The sequence below is a fragment of the Ursus americanus genome, chromosome 10 (genome assembly GCF_024610735.1).
Source record: "Ursus americanus isolate L20-20 chromosome 10, mUrsAme1.1.p, whole genome shotgun sequence".
Classification (NCBI taxonomy): Eukaryota; Metazoa; Chordata; class Mammalia; order Carnivora; family Ursidae; genus Ursus; species Ursus americanus.
This window is the reverse complement of record NC_142136.1, coordinates 31,997,196-32,020,405: the sequence shown is the minus strand read 5'-3', so window position 1 is coordinate 32,020,405 and position 23,210 is coordinate 31,997,196. Positions and strand designations below refer to the sequence as shown.

The 23,210-nt window shown below is 39.2% G+C and overlaps 1 protein-coding gene across 8 annotated transcripts in view; it reads right to left on the bottom strand.

Moving 5' to 3' along the window:
* The window catches only part of KLF12 (KLF transcription factor 12), a 420,803-nt gene that overhangs the window by 323,732 nt on the left and 73,861 nt on the right, over positions 1 to 23,210 (bottom strand). The window contains exon 1 of one of the 8 annotated variants that reach the window (XM_087865094.1): positions 9,807 to 14,829. The exons of the other annotated variants lie outside the window; for them this stretch is intronic. The gene's annotated coding sequence lies outside the window, so the exon portion shown is untranslated. Of the gene's footprint in view, positions 1 to 9,806; positions 14,830 to 23,210 lie in introns of those variants that run through there. 8 annotated transcript variants of the gene reach the window in all.

Sequence of the window (23,210 nt, the reverse complement as noted above, 5' to 3'; positions counted from 1 at the left end):
TTCTTAGACCACTCTACAGATAAGCGAACTCTAACCGAAAGGTACAAATCTTGCCTAATGCCACAGAAATAGAAGCAAATGATTAAGGCAGGGCTCAACTTCACTTTCCACAATTCAAAACTAAATTTTTGAACCACTACGCTATACTGCTAACTTCTTAAAATCTACTTCCTACCCTTCCACTATCTGAAAGCACTATATTTAACAAAAAGGAAGAGGGAAGGAGGGAAAACGGAAGAAGTAAGTACCGACACGTACAAGGCACCGCGCCACCCCCCAGAATGACAAAGGATTAGGTAGAGTTCAAGTCTTAATGGGTTCATAGACACCAACAATTCACCACTCTTTCTAGAGGGAAACTCTCTGGTCCATCTTTAGGCTCTCTCAAAATTCTTGCTCGTTTTCTCCACAATGCCCACCTTATTAACTAACTCTCCTTCTTTACTCAATCGGCCCAGCAATATTGTATTTGATACTGCATGTGATTTAAAATTCATTCCCGTAATCTCTTTTGTTCGAATGGCTTCGTACATTAAGCTTACATTCAATAAATATTGAGATGGTTGTGTTCTACTTTCTAAATGACCAGTTGTACCCACAACACACTGTATACTGAGTATTAAGCAAAGTATAAAATTCAGAGGTCTCTTTTGTTTTACTTAGAGAATATGTATATGTTACTGGTGGTAATCTAATTTTTGTGTGAGGCACACAAGCATTCGTTACTTTATTAATAAACATAATCAACTTGATTTAAATCATTGCTATGAAAGAAATATGATCTTCCACCAAACCAGAATTTATTACTTTTTGTATATACCCTTAATATGCTACCTGTTGACTCATAGATGTAATTTTCTTTCATCTATAGAGAACATAAAATGATAAAATAGCAGAATAGTTAATATCAATAGAATATAAATGATATTACTTAATATATATTATTTTTACAGCATACCAAAAAAATCAAGTGACATTTATGTTACTTAACAAAGTTAACTAAAATATTTATGAAGTCACTGACAAAAAAAAAAAAAAACTCTCAATTTGGCAGATTAATTTAAGAGATTAAATATGTTCTTCCATGTTGCAGTAAAAAAAAATATATAGATTTTTTTTAAAGCATTTCAAAGATTAAATTAACTGGTAATTTAGTATTCCACATGATCATTTCCCAGTAAGTACAAATCTTATTTTAAAAATGAATGCTTTTAAATATTTTATTCTGTTATAAATATATATTTCCACAGATAAAACAGGTTACTTTAAATGTTGGGCTAAGCAACAAACTCAAGTCCTCATTTTCCTCTTTCTAGTCATATTTTAGGCAAATAGGAATAATCGATCACCTTTGGGGATTTTTATACAAGAAATCTCTTTACTGAGGTGGGAAGTCAAACCAAATGATGTCTAAAGCCCCATCCAAACCAGAGTTTCTTAATTAAGAACTCAGTTCACAAGTGTGCAGAGCCCCAATCAAACCGATCAGCTTCATTATTTCTTATGTAAAATCTATGGAATACTGTTAGTATATTATAAAAATACAGTTTGAAAACTGAAAATAAAAATGCTGTATGTGTAACAGGAATTTCCAAATCTGCTAAGTGTGGACTCTTCTTGATTAAAGGACTTTCCTTAACATATCTGTGAAACTGAAGATAAACTTTTGGAAAACCAATATAATTAAGCCTTAGAAAAGGCCTTGACAACTTTTTTCTTATCTGTCAAATTTTCTACATTAATGCTTCACGATGGAAGGGCTCTCTAATCTGACCTCACCTTACTGTACGTACTGCCCATGGGCTCCTAGCTGACCACGACTAAACTAACTGCCTGTTCCCATTGGGCTCATTCTTGCTTCTGACATCTGCTCAGGCTACCTGCCACCCTCAGCCACCAACTATCCAGTGTTCAGTGTCAACTCAATACTTACTTTCCCCAGGTACTGACATATTATACTTGAGTATCGTTCAACCCTATCCATCTTACGGAGAGCCCTACCCTTCCAACTCAGACCTACCTCTTCAGTAGTTTCACCTGAAGCTTACAATTTACCTCCCAATTATATACTCTGTTAAATATGGACTATCTCGGTCTGAAGTTTTGTTTCCACAACTAGACCGTTAATTCTGCATCTGGTACTTCTTTATGTCTAGAAATTCCTAGTATTCGGTAAATACTTGATGGTTTATTAATAAAAATGAAACTACATTTATATGGACTTTTTTTTCCCTTTGGTTTTCAAAAAAAGTATTTGAATTTTTAAACTGTTGTATGTACTTAATGTTTCATTATTTTTATTCTTTAAAACTCAATTTTGTGTATCTACCCTTAAAAATGCCTCAGAAAACATCATTTACTAATTTCCTAATATGCAATGCCCTGAGGGTGTTATTAAAAATGTCAACTATACATGCCAATCATCTATTTTTCTTTATCTCTTCTTCATTGAGTAAAACTTGACACACACTGTACATAAATTAAAACTGCTGCCTGCCCTTCTAAAAATTGCTATTTATTATATAGTGTAAACATTAAAAAAACAGTTTTGACCTTTTTTCAAGATTTTATGTATTTATTTGTTTGTTTATGTATGTATGTATGTATGTATGTATGTATGTTGAGAGAGAACATGTGCGCATGTGCATGAGCCGGGGGAAGGGAAGAGGGGGAGAGAGAGAATCTCAAGCAGACTCCACGCTGAGTGCAGAGCCCCACACAGGGCTCGAACTCATGACCCGCAAATCATGACCTGAGCTGAAATCAAGAGTCCGAAGCTTAGCGGACGGAGCCACCCAGGCACCCCAGTTTTGCCATTTTTTTCTGATTAGAAAAATACAATGTGCACATTCTAAAGCCCTCAAAGAATGCCTAGAAATATAACTAAGAAAACTGAAACCACCTGAAATAGTAGTAGCAAATCGTAAGCATTGTTACCATATTTGGTGTATGTCCTTTCATACATGCATACATGCATACAAAAACACAAATTCTGGAAGCTACTCCTTTCCTTAAGTCCTGGCTCCACACTTCCTATTAGTGTGACCTGAGCTCCTTAGCCTCCTGATGCTTCTATTTACTAATCTGTAAAATGGAGCCAATAATATTTACTCAGGAATGCAGTGATTATTAAATGAGATGATCAATGTAAAGCACTTAGCAAAGTATCTAACATACAGCAAATTTGCAATATCATTATACAGTTGACCCTTGAAAAACATGGGTTTGGACAGCATGGGTCCACTTACACACAGTTGTTTTTTGTTTTTTTTTTAAGATTTTATTTCTTTGTCAGAGAGAGCGTGCCTGCACGCACAAGCAGGGGGAGCAGCAGGCAAAGGGAAAAGCAGGCTCACCACTGAGCAAGGAGTCCAATGTGGGAGTCAATCCCTGGACCCTGGGATCATGACCTGAGCCAAAGGCAGGCATTTAACCAACTGAGCCACCCAGAAGTCCCCAGATTTTTTTTCAATAAATACAGTACATACACATATTTTCTCTTAAGATTTTAATAACATTTTCTCTTTTCTAGCTTACCTTCGTGTAAGAATACACTATAAAAATACATATAACATATAAAGTACGTGTTATTCGACTGTTTATGTTATCAGTAAGGTTTCCAGTCAACAGGAGGCTATTAGCAGTTAAGTTTTGGGAGAGTCAAAAGTTGTATGGATTTTTGATTGCACAGGGCCTCGCTCCCCCTAACCCTATGCTGTTCAAGGGTCAACTGTACATCCCTGACACAAATGCCATTTTGTAATCTACCTCCTTGAGTTGACAACACTTCACAGACAGACTTGCCTAACTATAAATTCAGTAAGGTTTTGTTTTCAACAGCAGGCTTAGTGTTCCTTCTATCGCTGTATTATTTTTATTTAACTATCTATTGGACATTTTGGTTGCTTCACAATTTTTAATGACAACAATACCCTAGTGAACCTAATTGTAGCCAATTCTTTGCACATATTCAAAATTATATCTTTGGAATAAATTCCTGGAAGTAAAACTTCTGGTCCAAAGGTTACTCGCTTTTGAAATGTTTATGTATAGCTCCACAGAGTTTACAACATGTTTCAACAGTGCACATACATGCATATTTACCACAGCCTCCCCAAAAGTTGGTGAGGCCATCTTTCTAATCATACACAATTGAACAGCAGAAAAAATGGTTCTAATTTCTACTTCTTGGACTACCGGCAATACACACCAATTCAGTGGTTTACTGATCATTTAGATATGTCTTCTTTTGTGAAATCCCTGTTCAGGTCTTTTCCCATCTTTATATTGGGGGAGCCGTTTTATTCTGGTTGAGAGATTTCTTCCTTCAAACTATGAAGTTTTCATTGTCACACATATTACAAGCAGTTTTTTCCAGTTTATACCTTGTCATTTAAATTTGGCAAATATTTATTATAAAGATGGGCTTAATTTTTTTTTTAGTCAAACGCATCTATTTTCAATTTATGATTTCTGGATTTGTCACTCTTTAGAAATTTCTCCTCCATACAGATTTATAAAAGAATTTCCCTAAATCTTACTTTAGTACCTTTTCTATATTACTCTGATTCAGTTTTTATGAGGCAAAGTATTTAGGAAGAGGTATTTGAAATCTTAGAGTATTATTTCTGCAAATATCTCAGGTTGGACAAAACATAATGCCTAGCCAAACCACTGTATTAAGGATGACACAGAAGCGGCTTTATCTAGCTTCCAGAGGAGAAAACTATAAAAAGGCACATCATACACGCTGGCTTCATATTTTTAGCAATTAATTTTTATCCCAATCCATATACCTCTGTTCTGCTTTCCAGGTCTATTTATCCCACAGCTTACTTCACATCTGTACTCAAATTACTTCTTCGGGGAAAATGGCCTCACAAGGTGCCCATTACAAAGTGTTCAGAATTTTTCCCTTTATTCTACAGCCGATCTCAGTTGGAAAAGGTACATTTATTTTGTTAATTTGATTACCTGAACCATAGCAGAGATGACTATTTTTGATCCTTACTGCATGACACATACACAGGTGCTCAAGGGACAGAGAGAAGTTCCCAATATAGCTTTTTGTCTTGTTAGTGTACATTTGTTTTCTAGCGAAAATATAAAGTCAGATTGAAGCCAAACAAAGCTGGCAGACAGTCCTGCTTTGGAAGTAATCAATCTTTCCCTCACACAGTTTTAGAAAAGCTGAAGAGGCTCATCATCATGCTAAAAATTCAATCCTGACGGGCTGAAAAGGAAATACATACTTCACCCCAAAACGATCTGCTGAATTGTGTTATTTCAGTATCATTCCGTGCTCTTAAGAACAGGTAAAGATCAGCATCCTTTCAGAGGCTCTGCAGTTTTAAATTATACACAAACGAAATAAACATTGGATGTCTAAAACTGGTCGTCGAAGAGTAGTAATGCAAATCTGTATAGGGTTTGCAGTTTACAGAGTACTTTATAAACATTATTGTATTGAGTTTTCACAATTTTAGTGTAGGACCGAGATTTTATAGTCAGGGAAGGAACTCAACCAGAATTAACCAATCTACTCAGTGGAAGAACTTGAACCCAGGAGGCCTGCCGCCTGCCCAGGGTGCATATTAGCTGCCCCAGCACACAGCCCAACCCCCACCTCCTGCCTCTCTGAATGTTCCCTTCTTGAGGCCCAGCACTCATCACCTGCTTAGGAACCATCTCGAAATGCATGTTCTCTAAACCCTCACAGACTGCACTCGGACCGTGTCACCAATGTATTCTATCAGTACTTAAATACTCCATGGTCTATTATTTTGCATTACTGGCAAATCTTTTTCTCCCATTTGTAGATAAATCCTTTGAAGAGACTGTTAGTTCTTCAAAGATAAAAGCTTTTTTTTAACTTCCCACAGTGCCTGATGTAAGAGTTAAAAACTGATTGTTAATAAACTGGAACGGGGTGGGGGGGGGGATTATGTTCCAAAAATGAAAACAAGCTATTTTTAACGGCCTTGCCTGACACCACCCCAGACCCAGTGTCCCCACACCCACCTCAGGCTCCCAGATCTGCTCACAGGGCACACACACACACACACACACACACACACACACACACACACATGAACACGCCCAACAGGAACACAGTGTTCCCAATAGGCTGAAGGTTTTTAAACCTGAGGAGGTGGCAATATTTTTCCTCTCCTAAGACCTGGGGAGTGGCACCTGGAGGCTTTTCTTTACAAAACAGGTTTTTCATGTTAGCTTCAGCCCCAGCAGGAGCTCCAGGGTGGGGCAGGAAGAGGCTGGGAAGGAAGAAAAGTGCTAAGCAGAGACAGCTGGGAAGGGCCGGTTCACCCCCAAAGATGAAATGCCCAAGAAACTTCCATTGTTTTATCTTCCAGCACCATGGAATGTGACAGAGTAAGTGGGCGAGGGAAGAGGGAGAGACATGTCTTCTCTCCCAAGACAAGACAGGTCTCATGTTGATGAATTTATACCCCAAGTGTCAACTCTACCATGAAGTCTACTTTTACCTGTGGGACATGAGAGTAAAAGATGTTCATTTTCAAAACTCCAAACTATTTCCCAAAAGCAAACCTTCCACAAGCATCTATTTTTCCCCTTCTATATCAAAAGTGTCCTCCAAACGTGTATATAAATATGGGTGGTTGTATCTGTGACCCAACTTGGTATAGTCACCTCGAGATGGATTTCCTCAACACATTTAAGAGCCACAATTAGCCACACTGGGCCTAGTGCACGCATCCATCTTTACAGCCACAATGACACACAAGACATCCACAGTGGTGGCAATTAAAACCCACTGGACACACCAATTCACTGCACATGAAAATGCATCAATTTCTGCTCTTAAGGTCATTTCCTAAGATGTACTTGTCAATATTTAACTCATTAACGCTGTGGATCCCCATTTTTAGCACTCTATTTACATTTTGCAACCTCATGCATTTTCTGGGTAATGAATAGATGATGTGGTCTCTAAGTTCCAACTAATGAGAGTAAAGTCCCATTATGATAATGTTGATAATTCATAACTTTGGAGAAGCCAACTTCAAGATGTTTCTTTAAAACATAAAATGTGTAAACTAGTCTTGGGTGAAGGATGACCTACAGGCTGGAGAACAGTCACGAATACCGTCACTGCTGTTCTCTTTTCCTGAACAGAAACATAATTCTTTTATAGGCCATAGTTAAGCCATAAGCAAATGCAAAGCACCAAGTCAGCACTATTATAAACTGGGGGGGGGGGGGAGGGGCAGATAAAAGGGTAGCACAAGGAAGCTTATAGAGATGGAACCATTCTGTATCTTGACTGTGGTGACTGTTACATGGATACATGTGACAAAACTGCAGAGAACTATACACATAAGCACATACAAATGAGTGCATGTAAAACTATGGAATTTAAAGAAGCCCTGCAGACTGTACCAACGCCGTGGTTTTGCTACTGCAATATGGTCACGTAAGATGTTACCACTGGGGAAAATGGGTGAGAAGATATGAGATCACCCTGTAGTTAGGGGTGGACTGGGGAGAATTCCTGTGAACTTATAACTACTTAGAAATAAATTTTTCAAAAAGAAAAACCTGTCAGTTGCAAACTCTGTTTGCTATCCATCTACCCATTGATCCGTCCACCCATGCATACATATATACATTTTGTCAGGCATGGATTCATTCAACCAACATTTACTAAGCACATACTACTGCTTGCCATTGCTCTACATGCTCGGGCTATTAACACTAAAATGATTATATTCCTTGATCTCTAGGAACTCACAGCCTGGATATCCACTGCAAAAGCCATGTATAAAGGAAAGAGAAGATACAGTTATGCTCCATGTGAAAAGACACATAACTGCCTGGAGTTGGTCCACATCATAGTCAAGCTTTACAGGAAAGCAAACGTATTTGCCAATCACCATTCTATTCACAAAATAAGTGACTATGTATACATCAGTATAAAATGGTCATATTGACCTAAGGTTCACATCATTACAAATCTCAACCTGTAAGAGAACTTTTTGCGGAAGGTATTTCTATCTTAAGAGCAAAGAGCGTTCACTTACAATAAGTTGACTGCTTTCATAAGAAAGGGGGTTGTGTTTGACTTCAAAAACTCAATGTTTCTTTTAAAATCCTTTGTGAGATACATCTTTGAAATGTTACTAAAATTGTTCAAGGAAAATGTACAGCTTAAAGCACGTAAAACTGAGGAGTGATAGACTCCCAAGGGAAATAAAAATGCTTGATATTTAAATGTAAACATCTATAACTAATGAAAGAACATTAACCTGGAACAGAGGTTCCTATTTTTCAAAATACAGCTATTGGAGTGGGGGGTGGTGCCTGGGTGGCGCAGTCGGTTGGGCATCTGACTCGGTTTGGGCTCAGGTCGTGATCTCTAGGGTTGTGAGATCAAGCCCAACATAGAGTTCTGTGCTCAGCACGGAATCTGCTTGAGATTCTCTCTCCCTCTCCCTCTGCACTTCCCACTCACTTGCACACACTCTCTCTCTCGCAAATAAATAAATAAATCTTAAAAGAAAAATACAGCCACGGATTCATTTCATATGTTGTCTGTTTCCTTGGAAAAGTTTTATAAAAGTAAACAACTTCATTTTAAATTAATATGATCTTTTATTTAAGAGATACTTTCTCTTTGATTCTGATTAATTTTGAATTTAACAGTATTGCAACACTTTAATTTTTTTTTTCCACTCAACACTTCAATTTTCATTTATCCAGTCTCTCTCCATTAGCTGGTATAATCAGATCTTTGGGTTCCCTCGTACTTCTAATGTTATATCTGAAAAATGCCACATGAGAAAACATAATTCCGTAAAAAATTTAAAAAGAAATGCTACTACTATTATGCTTTAGCCTTAAAGATTCATTACAAAGTATTACTTTTGGAAATAGGCAAAAATAAAAATAAAGGACCAATTTAGGTTTCATTTTTTTTTTTTTAAGATTTTATTTATTTGTCAGAGAAAGAGAGCAAGAGAGCACAAGCGGGGGGAGCAGCAGGCAGAGAGAGAAGCAGGCTCCCCGCTGAACAAGGAGGCCGAACAAGGAGCTGACGCAGGGCTCGATTCCAGAACCCTGCTCTCTCTCTCTCAAATTTTCTGGGTAATGAATAGATCATGTGGTCTCTAAGTTCCGACTAATGAGAGTAAATTCCCATTATGATAATGTTGATACTTCATAACTTTGGAGAAGCCAACTTCAAGACGTTTCTTTAAAACATAAAATGTGTAAACTGGTCTTGGATGAAGATGACTGAGCCAAAGGCAGCCACTTAATCGATTGAGCCACCCAGGAGCGCCCAATGTTAGGTTTCAAAAACATAATACAATTAAGATAAAGGTGAAAATCCTACATATATTTTTAGCCTTAGCTTGGATGATCACTGGACTCAAGAGGGGAGGCATAAGCGGAAATTCTACCACACGAAACTGTTGGTTTACCCCCAGCACAACCCTGCAATGCCCCAAAATTTTCACACAGGACCTACTGTCCATACATTCAATAGAAAATTGTGCCTTACCTACACTGTCATTGTATAAAGTATGTAGTATGGCTTGTTCAAAAACCAAACTCATCAATGTCAAAACCCAAGTGTAGTGCTGAGCAGACATTCCGGTTGAAAGAATTCAACTACAGATATCACATATTACAATATATAAGTGGTAAACCAGACATACAGGTCCCTTAATTCATACTTTGCCTAATAAACAACCATTAGAAGATCATGTCTCTGAAAACTTAATCTGTCACAGACTATGAGAACAATTCATCACCACTTCACTTACATTTTTTTGAGTCTACTAAATACCAGTCATAGTGCCCAGTGCTAAAAATTCAACAGTCATCCATAGTCGATAGGCTTCATGCCATCATAGAGAACACCTATAAGGAAAAGAGAAAGGTGTGCTTCATGCCCCCTGCATACAGAATACAGAACTGGGCAATTTGTACCATCCAGCACTCCTGAAAAACACTGATGCCCTGAGTGGATGCCCTGGATGCTGCAATCCCAGACCAGGTCATAGGATTCTAGAGACCCCAGGAGCCTCCCTCACGCCAAGAACAGTTTCAGGAATGAAATCGATTTCCAGGACTATAAACTCAGTGCCAATATTGGTATGCCTACAACTTCTCTCCCTTATTTTCGAACCACTTAAGACTGAATAAGAGACTGCTTGAGAATCTCATTTAGATACACGGACTGCACTACATAACAAAGCTATGGTTATTAATAGACGTTTTCTCCACAATTTCTTTTGAGAGCTGTCCTCTCTTCTTAAACACACCCTATATATAATATTAAGTCATACAACCCAGGTTTTCAATAGCTGAGATGGTCAAAAGATGTTTATGCCAAGTATGATAATAATCTTTGCCTCAGAAAAGTAGACCAGAACAAAAACCAGCTCTTTTGATTTCCCTCCACCCTCTCCAAAATCTCCTGGACTTAAAAACTTGACATCACCCCTGACCCCTCCTCGTCCACCCAGACCTTTCCCATTCTACCAGCTGCCAAGTCCTATAGGTTCTAAGAATGACTCTTAAATTGAGCCCTTTTTTTCTGTTTGCACTGCCACAACGTCCAGAATGGCATTAAATTCAATCCACAATATAACCTAAACCACATCTCGAAAATTATTCCCTACCAGGTCCACATCTTACCCAACATACTACTTTTGCACACCTTTCCTCCTTAGCACCTTTGCTCACCGTTCCTACCACCTCAACTAACTAAAGAAATCCCATCTTTACAACTGAGCTCTATCTCAATCTCCTCAAAGAAACCTAACTCTACCATCTCTGTACCCCCACAATATGCCTTCTACTGTTCAGATGCCTTGCAGTGCAGTTACTCATGAAACTATCTATTATGGAAGTATTTATGTGAGGAGAAGACTGGCCTTGCCCCACCCAGTTCAAGGACATATCTTATTTGTTTTCTTGTGAGTACTGTGCCTCGGCTGGGACACTATACACAGGAGATAATAAACAAACATTTATCAGATGGAACTGACCCTGAACATTCATGGTAAGACACTGACTTATTCTCAAATGCAAGTACTGTGTAAACATGGTTAAAGTTTTGATGAGTAGGACAGGAACTTGAGTAGTTCAGCTGATTACGGCAACTGTTATTTCCAATATTCATTAACAAATTCACCAGTATCCAATGCTCAACTTCATGAAAGAGGAGCAAAAAATCACAGATATGGCAATGAAATTCCTCAGATCACTGACCTACACTTACACACATACACACACACCCCAAAAGTGGGGTAGGGAGACCCCAGGACAAGACAGCAATGTTTCTCAGCAGAATGCCTGATCTTGCCTCCACACTTGTTATTGTGTGAATATATGCAAGGTATATCAATTTTCTGCACCTTGCGGCACCTGGGTAGCTGAGTTGAGTAAGCACCTGCCTTCAGCTCAGGTCATGATCTCGGGGTCCTGGGATCCATCAAGCCCCGCATCAGGCTCCCTGCTCATCAGGGAGTCTGCTTCTCCCTTTGTCCCTTCCCCTACTAATGAGCACGCTCTCTCTCTCTGTCTCTCAAATAAATAAATAAAATCTTAAAAATTATTTTTTGCATCTTAATTTCATCACATGCAAAATAAAGATTAGGGTGCCTGGCTGGCTCAGTCGGTACAGCATGCAACTCTTGACCTTGGGGTTGTAAGTTCTAACCCCATGTTAGGTGTACAAATTACTTAAAAATAAAATCGTTTTGGGGCGCCTGGGTGGCTCAGTCGTTAAGCGCCTACCTTCGGCTCAGGGCATGATCCCAGAGTCCTGGGATCGAGCCCCACATCAGGCTCCTCCGCTGGAAGCCTGCTTCTCCCTCTCCCACTCCCACTGCTTGTGTTCCCTCTCTCACTGGCTGTCTCTCTCTCTGTCAAATAAATAAATAAAATCTTTTAAAAAAATAAAATAATAAAATAAAATCGTTCTAAAAAGTAAAAAATAGGGGTGGCCTGGGTGGCTCAGTTCATTAAGGGTCTGCCTTTGGCTCAGGTCGTGGTCCCAGGGTCCTGGGAAGGAGCTGGATGTCCACGTAGACTTTGGGCTCCCTGCTCAGCGGGGAGTCTGTTTCTACCTCTGCCCCTCACCTGCCTGTGCTCACTCTCACTCTCTCTCCCTCTCAAATAAATAAATTAAATCTTTAAAAAAATAAAAATAAAGATTGACATTGTATCTTCTTCATATAAAACGTGTATGTGCTATTACTGCTATACAAGTGTTCACTATTATTTTCTGTAACGTAATTATTTATTAATAATTTACTTCAATATTGAGTATGAGGTTATCTACTGGCTAATTCTTAATAGACAGGCTCACACGTGCAATTAGAGCATGAGGACCCAGTCCTGAAAAGGGATCTGACCTGGTAGCATCTCTCCCTGCCAGGCAGTATTCCTTGTTTTTACTGTAACAATGCTATCAAAAGGTCAGGGGGTCCCAAAGATCGCTCAAAAGAAGCAAACCCAGGATAGGATCTCTGTTTTGATTCAGCTACGTTGAACAATATTGGAGTTGGGGTTATATGAATCCTAGTTACAGCCAGAGTTTGAGTTGACTGAAAGACTTAATGGATTGCTGAGTCTTAACATCAATTAAGTAAGACCTGATAAGTATGTCCAAAAGAGTAATAAAATAATTCAGAAGGACCTCATAAATATGTAACATTAAATATTTGCAATGTGTCATTCAATCAAACAGATAAGATCTGTGCTTCACAGAACAGGAACTCATAAAGCATTTAAATGAAGATGAGAAAAGCATTAACTGAGGCACAAATTAAAACTGAGACAGCACAATGATCTCCCCCAGTAGGAAGACTTTCTAGTACATAGAAATCTCAGGAGACATGGTGAAGTAAGAAGAAATAGAGTAAAATATGAACTTGAGAGTCAAGAAAGCAGCAAACACTGGTCAAGATCTTTCTCAAGATTATCTAAATACGAGAAAGAAAAAAAAAGGAAGAAAAGTAAATAAGATTCTATGCATGATAAGTAACGTCTGACTAATTGACGGAAAACCCTTTCCACAAGGTTAAACTGAGATTTCCTTCGTGAAATATTATTTTTTCATTAAGCCTATAAACTTGAAAGATTGGATGAAATAAGGGTCTAGTGCTGCTCAAGCTTTTCTAATTATCCCACTAATGGCCAGAAGGAAAATAAAATTAAGACCCTCGTCTTTTGACAGATTAAACCACTTCAAACATCAAAAATTAATGCACTCAAATGCTTCAAAAGAATAGAATATTTTTAGTGCTGGCTAAAATATGGGTGTGGGGAAGGACAAGGAAAAGACAATTCACAGACGCCTGATCTAGGGCCATTCTGTCTGTGATGGCACAGGAGCAATGAAACTGAGACAACTCCAAAAATCACTCCAACTTCCTTATAAACACATGGCAGTCCTCTCTGGAAACATGAACATTTACCTGTGTGTGTGTGTGTGTGTGTGTGTGTGTGTGTGTGTACACTCTTGGCTTTCATAATAGTTTCAGTGATTCTTGATATTTTACTAAAATACAGTAAATTCAGATTATACAATTATCTTGGTCCTCAACTAGGACAACTAGCAAAATCTACCAAGCTTGCACTTCTAAACAGTATTGATTGATTGATTAAAGCAAAGAAACAAAAGTAGTATATACTATAAAAGACATGGTGGGTTTAGATTTTTCTTTTTCTTTTTTTTTTTTTTTAAGATTTTATTTATGTGACAGAGAGAGACTCAGAGAACACTAGCCGGCGGGGGCGGGGGAGGGGGGGGACACGACCGAGGGAGAAGGACAAGCAGACTTCCTGCTGAGCAGGGAGCCTGATGTGGGGCTCGATCCCAGGACCCTGTGGTCATGACCTGAACTGAAGGCAGGCGCTTAACTAACTGAGCCACCCAGGTGCCCCAGGTTTAGATATTTCTCTTGGGAAGAGTTCCTTGAGGAAGGTTTGTATTTCTCTATTCAAGGCAATATTTATGTCTTCAATAAAGACTAAACTTGTAAAAGCTGGGCAATAGATCCAGTTATAATAAATTTGGCAAGTCCTCACAGCAATTGCTGTTTAGGCTGAAAGAAGAGAGTGGGAGAACATTATATCCATTAAACACTGCTTAAGGATTCTATGTTTACAGACAATCTTGTAAGGAATTTTGTGTCTATTCTTATTCAATATACAGTACTTTTTAGCAGATCATATTTCATTTCCATGCCTTTTTGGCAAACTGAAAAAAAAAAAAGATGTGGTCAATAAATGAGTAACTTCTCAAGTCAGAACATTAATAAAAAACTTCTTATATGGGCAAACCCTTAGATAAATGACTCATCAGAGTGCCAGGAAAATAAACCACCTCACAAAAAGATCAGTGAGCAAGAAACATCTATCAGTTCCCAAACTGCGAAGGAATGAAAGGAAAACTACCCAGAAATAAGGCCTCTTGTTCCACAATCTGACCACAACTATTTCTGACCTCTTCATTCACCAGCAGTGTCATCTAGGATCTCTAATTCTGCATCTGTAAAATGGGATCACTGAATGCCTGCTTTGCAACATGGCACCAGCAACAAGCACACCGAGCGCCCAGATCTTCGTTTTTAAAATCATTCTCAGGGGGCGCCTGGGTGGCACAGCGGTTAAGCGTCTGCCTTCGGCTCAGGACATGATCACGGCGTTATGGGATCGAGCCCCGCATCAGGCTCCTCCACTGGGAGCCTGCTTCTTCCTCTCCCACTCCCCCTGCTTGTGTTCCCTCTCTCACTGGCTGTCTCTCTCTGTCAAATAAACAAATAAAATCTTTAAAATAAAATAAAATAAAATAAAATAAAATAAAATAAAATAAAATAAAATAAAATAAAATAAAATAAAATAAAATAAAATCATTCTCAGATAACAGGAATTAAGGTCACCAGATACAAGGAAATTCGGAAAAATAGTCACAAGCCAAGAGAAGCCAGAGACATGACCACAATATGTAGTATGGGATGCTGGATTGAAAGAAAAGGGACAGTGGGTAAAAACTGAAGAGATTTGAATCAGGTATGGATTTCAGATTAACAAAAATGTATCAATATTGGTTCATTAACTGTAACAACTATACCATACTAATGTAAAGCGCTAGTAATAGGGAGAAGGGGTATGGGGCATGTGAGAATTCTATCTTCACTATTTTCTATAAATCTAAAACATAAAAAATAAATAAGTTTATTTTTTTAAAATGCTAGCCTCACCTTCTACACAAGGCTAAATTTTTAAATAGTTTATGGAAGGAGAGTTGTTCAATGGACATAAAGTCACGGTTACACAAGATTAGTACATTCTAGAAATCTACATTACAGCGCATACAGTTAACAACATGGGGTACCGTACAACAATATAGTTAGCAATACAATTAAAAAAGCGTTGAAAGGGTAGATCTCATTTTAAGTGTTCTTACCACAAAGGGAGAAAGAAAAGCAGAGGGACACAATCGCTCGGAGGTGACAGATATGTTTATTACAGTGATTAAAAGGTGATGGTATCGTGGGTGGATGCAGATGTTCAAACGCATCAAATTATTATATAGAGTTTTTATACATCGCAATAAAGGCGTGAGACAAGTTTATGGAAGTACTTCGTTTGTTCACAGGCTGTAATACCTCTTTTTAAAAATGTATTTAAAAAAATAAATCTACTTTCCCATTTGTTTTGCAAAAGCAATAACATACTCCATTTTATTTTGAAGGGCTCCTAGAGATTTGCTTCCCCCGTAAAGAAAGAAACTAGGGTGACACTGGATTGGTCTTCCAGAGAGGTTCACAGAAGAAAAAGAAGTTGCCCATAAGAAATTACAAATTGGAAATGAATCATGTCAGGATGTTCACTTCTTGACTATGGTTGAGATCGTTTGCAGAAATACATTGTAACCAGTCTAACAAGGAATGTTTAATAATCACTAACAGAAATGATCTCTATTTAGAAAACAGTATTGTAATTTTTTTTTTAAATATTTTATTTATTTATTCGACAGAGATAGAGACAGCCAGCGAGAGAGGGAACACAAGCAGGGGGAGTGGGAGAGGAAGAAGCAGGCTCATAGTGGAGGAGCCTGATGTGGGGCTCGATCCCATAACGCTGGGATCACGCCCTGAGCCGAAGGCAGACGCTTAACCGCTGTGCCACCCAGGCGCCCCAAGTAATTTTTTTACCACAGGTATTTTCATCTGATTATCTTACTACTATATTTCTACACAGGCAAAGAACACACTTATACTCCCTTGCTACACCATTATAGGTATTAATTTTTTTTAAATCTCTTTACTGTCATTGATTCTCCTGTAAGTTATTTAAACATTCTTCACCTTTGGAAAGAACTACTGAAAAACAGAAAAAAACAAGAAATTAACATATATATTGGTTTGGAAAATCATAGCCATACGAAGCTTAATTGTATATAATGCAACTAGACGTACACTTATCTTCCCAGCATCTTTTCAGAATCAGCTCTTCTCCATCCCAGAAAAATTCCGCTTAGTCCACATGTCTGGGTAAGAATGCCCCCTTCGCTCCAACCCAGGAGTGGGCGGCTGACCCTGGTCTAACTGATCTGAGTACTCTGCCCCTGGTCACCTTGATTGATTTAGGGAATGGGTGACCAGGCTAACTGTTAAGTTATCAGAAAAACTGCTTGTTCTTTTTCTAAGAACATAAAATGTCTATTAAACATCCAGCAGTCGTACTGTTGCCATATTTCAATAATCCTTGAATAAAGCAAGCAGAAGCAACAAACCTGAAAAGTGAACAGAGAAACAGAGTACCAATGACACAATTTAAACTGCTGCATAAGGCGGTGCTTCAAAACAGTTTCACCTCTTAGATGAACCCATTCCACAAGCCAATAAATCAGGAATTGGTTTTTGATGAGATAAGTTAGAGTTGGGCTATCAGTTGGGATTGGATACAGCAGCAAGGGTCGGCAAACTTAAAGCACAGTGGCTTAGGCAGGACTGTGGTCTCCGTCCCTAACATTCGGAATGCAAAGTCAGGCACAGTCAACGACTGGAACAGCGGTTCTGCTCCCCTAAGCCTACACAAACCATGCACACGGCAGCTCACAGCACCACCACTCCTAGAGGGTCACTTCATCTCCTTGGTTTACTAGGACAGCTAGACTCCAGCCATCGTATCTACCTACATTCCACACAATGGAAACACAGAAAGGATGAAGAGGTGGAGCAAAGAGAATGCACTAGGTGACTTTAAAGGTAGGCTTGGAGAAGCTTACATCCACTTACATCTCACTGGCTGGAACTCACCTGGCTACCTAGAAAGGCTAGAACATGTCATCTTTACTTCGGGCAGCCACGCACACACGGAAAAATTCCATTATCATAGAAGGATGAAAGAACGGATATTGCGGGACAATCTGCCACAGATGGGTATCTATAATTTCCAACCAAAACAACTCACACAAATCCTATGGCTACATAATAGGTGTTTTTTCAATGACTGTATTTTTAAAAAGGGAGTCAGAGAACTTTAAGGCATCAAATCACTGCAGTACTTATGTTCTGGAAATCCCACACAGCAACGACTCACAATTAGAGTCCAGCAATATTAACATCTAATTCCACATTTTAGAAAATTAAAATTCTGGGAGTAGAGCTTAATCATGTGGCCCGAAGTTGTTAACATAAAGCTATTAATTCAATGAGGATTAAAATCTACACCCCATAAAGAAATTCTCCAAAGAAAAAGATCAGAAACTCAAGAGAAAAACCTGGTAACACAGACAGATACATGACTGGCAGAAAGGGAAACTCAAATGACCACGAAGAATATGACTTTGGGTAAAGAAAAAAGCAGATGGATCATGCACACTGACTTTCGCTCTCTTCCCAATTCAAATAAAATAAGAGGGAATAGATTTTTCTTTAGGCGTAGAATGTGAGATGAGTCAATAACAGGAAAAAAAAAATTGGAAAGGCAAAAAGCAGATGGAAGAAAGGTAAATGATTTAGCAGACCCTAGAAAGCTGAATAAAACTAAGCCAATTGTGAGGAAAACCGAGAAGCAATATGACTTACCCAAAAAAAACCTTCCAGAATCTGGGAAGCTGTCAGCTCCATATGACTCTAGAAATGGGGGTAAGATTTAGCTAAAACAAGGGAGACTGGTTGACAATCTCTCTAAGAATTTGTTTGATCTCCAGATAAACTACCTTAGTGAACACAGATGTCTACCCTTCCCAATCCTGGAAGACCAGCAGTTTATTCCCAGTATAGAGTAAAACCTGGGGCCTCTCCTGAGAGATCAGGGACACTGTGTCGATGAAGGAATCACAGAGAGAACAGAGTGAAACAGGGACCAGTGTGTTAAGAAGCCCAGTTTTTTTTTGTATTCAGGGTGCAAACCACATCCCTGGCTGAAACCTGTCGGCAGAAGTCTGGAAGGTCTTTCTACAGAGAACCTAATTAGCCCTAGAATCATGTCTTAAGATATTTCCTGCCCTAAGAGTTTCAAAAAATAGTAACCCAGCCAGTAACTCTGCTGAGATGCTCACAGACCAGCTCTGAACATCCAGGAATATTCTGAGTGCTCCAACCAGAGATTACAGAGATTATTAATGCATTCAAAACAACAAGAAGAGGGTGTCATTTTAAAAGGATTACTGTAAGAAAAACAACAACAACAAAAAGGTTTTAGAAATTAAAAATACGATAGTAAAAAAAGTGAGATGGGGCACCTGGGTGGCTCAGCTGGTTAAGTATCTGGGGGGACTGCTGGTTTGGGCTCAGGTCATGATCCCAGGGTTCTGGAATGGGGCTCCGCGTCAGGCTCTGTGCTTGGCACCGAGTCTGCTTTTCCCTCTTCCTCTGCTCCTCCCCCTACTCTCTTTCACTCTCTCTAAAAGAAATACTTTTTTTAAAAGTGAGATAATAAAACAATAGGAAGACTATGAAGACAATCTTTCAGAAAGTAGAACAAAAGACAGAAAACAGGAGCAAAATAATAAAAACACTGGCATTTCATGACATCGGAATATGGGAGTTAAAAGGAAAACAGAAAATAGAGATGAGCACAGCATCAACCAGAGACCCCCTCCCCACTCCCCACTTTCATTCCCCTACGTCAAGAACCAAATAGATGATGAAAATAAATTTTGAGATGGTTCTCTTTGGAGGAAGCAGTACCCTAGATCCTCTGCTATGTCCCTATCTGGCTGCCTGCTATCTGAACTCAGTAAACAAATGAACTTGGATAACAAGAGATTTCTGTATTTGAAAAGAAAAAAAATCTCTAAAACAAGTATTTTCATTTTATCATTTATAAAATGATAGGGCCAGCTGAGTACCCAGCAATACTGGACGAAAAGAGACCACATAAAGGCACGTCACTGGGAAATTCAGAACGTTTGGAACAAGAACACTTGTTCATGTATTACAAGATTTCAGAGACAGAAAACTCAAGAGTCAGGGGAGAAAATGTCATTAACAGAAGTACTGGGAATCATAATGGCATCCAAACAGAAGGTAGCGTGGAGAAATGCCTTTGAAATCCCAAAGGAAAATTATTTTCGATCCTGAATTCTAGACCCAACTATACTATCCATGAAGTATAAAGGTGAAGATACTCTTAACATGCTAGATGTCAAACACTTACCTCTCCTACAACCTGGCTCCTCAGGAAGGAGGATATGCATTGGAAAGAAGGGAGTAAACAAAGGAGGAGGAAGGGGGACAGAAGGAGACAGAGGGCACAAGGAGGGGAAAGGATAACAGCGCAACCCCAGAACGAGAGCTGTGCACAAGACAGAGCGCGGCTAAAGGCCCCAGGAAGGACCCAACATTCTCATGACTTGGAATAAACACAGAAAAGAACGAGACAAGTCGGGGATTTAAGCAGGAATGAGCATGTTCAAAACTCAACAAACAATTGGGGAACCTGGGTGGCACAGCGGTTAAGCGTCTGCCTTCGGCTCAGGGCGTGATCCCGGCGTTCTGGGATCGAGCCCCACATCAGGCTCCTTCGCTAGGAGCCTGCTTCTTCCTCTCCCACTCCCCCTGCTTGTCTTGTGTTCCCTCTCTCGCTGGCTGTCTCTCTCTCTGTCTAATAAATAAATAAAATCTTAAAAAAAAAAAAAACCTCAACGAACAAACAACCAAAAAAAATCAGACAATAAAATTTACAGGAAAGGAAAAGTAATCGTCATACACAGCACAACTGCGAGCAGCACCTCCACAGGTATAATTAGGTAAACCTTTAATATTGATTTAATCAATGTTGAAACAACTACGTTGGAGAGACAGAGAAGCTGTGTGTTTAGTGGGGCGCATGGAGAGGAAAAGAGCTAAATCCTCATACCGCACACGGGCAAGTCCACAGATATGGGTGAACTCTAAAGGAAATAAAAAGAAAGAAATAGCAACATGTACAAATTATTTAGAGATACGATGTTTAAAAAGCAAAAGAACCTGAAAAACAGTTGAGAAAAGTTTCTGTCAGAGGATGGGAAAAACAGAGGGGAGAAAACAAGCAAAGAACTGCTGCCTTTTCTTCACAAGCTCTGTTGGCCAATTTGACTGTTTAAACTATGTGCATACGAAATTGTGATGAACACCAAAACTAAAAGACGAAATGAAGAGGATTGCTGAAAGAAGCAGGAGCCATTCCATGCGCAGTAATGCACAGTGAGGAGACCTAATATGTATCAGGGGCCATGGGGAGCTGCGGGGGTCAAGACCAAAAATACACTCTGAAACCCACCACAGTGTGTGTGTGTGGGGGGGTGCAATTTACACAAGAAGAGTTTATACTGAAGAGGATGTGAACCCATTAGAGATTTTAAGCAGGACCCACGTGACAATTTTAAGAGGATGAATCCAGCAAGCAGGGGAAGTTGGGGGGTGAGAGGCAGAGACTCCAGTCAGAATGGTATTTCATCAGTTCAAGTAAGACTTAATAAGGGTCTGAATTTCCACGACAGCAAGGGATATTACAGCGAGGCAGAGAGAGTGAGGGAGAGGTTAAAACTCACCAGAAATCAAGTAAATACACATCAAAATAACAAGATATTACTTTACACCGATCAGGATGATGACAATTAAAAAGGAGAGTAACACCAAGTTCGGGCAGTGGTTTGGTGAAAGAGAAAACTTTACAGACAGCTGGTGGGTATTTAAACCAGCACAGCAATTTGCAAAAAATAAAAATAAAAATACGGCAGGGGTTAGTGACATGAAGTATGTTTATGTCCTGTATGATCCAGGCATTGCCACTCTTCTTAAGGACACATTTTTGGAAATATTAAGGCAACATTGTAGTATTGGGACGTAACGGTGTTCAAGACTTCCACTACAGAATGGAAAAATAAATTGTGGTTGGTGAATGTTACAGAATACTACACAGAAGTGAGGGCTAATAGCAACATAGATAGAACCTCAAGGGCAGTAGTGAGGGAAAACAGTAAGAAAAAGAGGTGAGTTGTACAGCATAGAACCACTTATAAAAACTAAGCACACATGCTTACGAACACCACAGATGACTCTGCAAGGTCTCCTACATATCAAGGGACATATTTCAGGGACCTGGGGAAGTGTGCTTGGCTGGTGGTGAGAAGCAGGGCAGAAAATGGAAAGAGGAGTGGAAGTGGGGACTGAAGAAAAAGCCAAGCGGAATGAGCAAAACAGGAAAGGAGCCTTCAGGTACCAGGAAAGCAGGTAGAGCATGGACTGAGGAGTGAGATGGACTCAACCGTCATCAGAAGATCAAAAGCACCGTCACCACTCACACCAAACCGACCCCCAAAGAAAGACAGACAGACAGACAGAATTGGGATCAAGTAGAGAGAAGCAGAAGTAAGGCCAAATAAAAAGAAAAGATAATTTGGAATAAGAAGATAAGGATTCCAGGTCTGGCTCCCAAATCTTCTAAGTGTATGACCCAAAATGAATTACTTTACCTTTCTATGCTTCCATTTCCTTATGTGTTAAAAAAGGAAGATGCTATAACTTCTCAGAGTAACTACGAGGATTAAACTAGATCAGAAACATGGTACTCACCATGTTAAGTCCATCTAGGATACAGTGCCACACATAGGCATTCTCATGGTTAGCCCGCCTGCCGCCCATTGGGTAATTCTGAGAATTATATTTTTTGAATCAATTATTCCAAGTTGGGTTTTTTTGTTTTTTGTTTTTTAGCTTTGCTACTAGCCCCACTCTTGAAGGGACTATTAATAAAAATAAGTTTTTTGACACTCCGTGGAAAGGAAAGAACAATGAGTCCATCTATCAAAGCTGAGAATCCAGTTACCAGCCAAGGAAGCAGGTTATCCACCCTGCCTAAAACCATGCTCCACCATCTTGACCAGATCATATCATACACTATTCAGAGGAAGAATTCTTCCCCAAAGCAAGTTTCCATTACAGTTTTCAAAGTTTTAAAGTGAATGCCACTTGGACATCACAGCCATGAGTAATGAATGAGGCAGAATCAAATGTGCCACCTCTAGATAAAGTCACCCGCCTGGTGTCTGCCCTTTTCTTCCATCACCACGGCTGAGATAAAAGTTGTAGTGCAACTGGCTTTCCCTCCCTTGCGTGTACTCTGCTCATTTCTGCCTCATAAACTACCAAACATACTCCATTTCCTGGCTCTAGGCCCTTGCTCATCATCTCTGCCCATCAATAGTCTTGCTTTCCCTCTTAAACCTCCAGAGTCTTCCCTGGCTGCCTTGTACTCAACATCCACCCCAGCCATACCAGCAATCATTAAGAAAGCACATGTAGATTAACTTAAACCTGAACAGGAAAAAGCCTTTGTATCTATCAGGAAACTCTATTATCCAGTTTTTGGTTTTTTTTTTTGGCCATATGTTTACAATGGGCATGTTCAGATACCTGCTAGAATAAACTGAAATACCTAAAATAATTAAGGACGAAGTATCAAAGTACACTTCCTATATAAGCTAAAAATATTTATAGAGAAAAAAAATGTTCATTGGCCATTTGTGGTGAAAAACTGACTGTATCTACACATACTTCATTTACATTTGGTACATATTCCTTGTAATAGATGCAGCTCTCAACTTTCCATGAAACTCTAAGAATCATGGATGACAAGAAATACTACCTACCGCTATCAGTACTGCTACCTACTATTGCTAATAATAATATAATAATAGACAAGGACCACTGTGT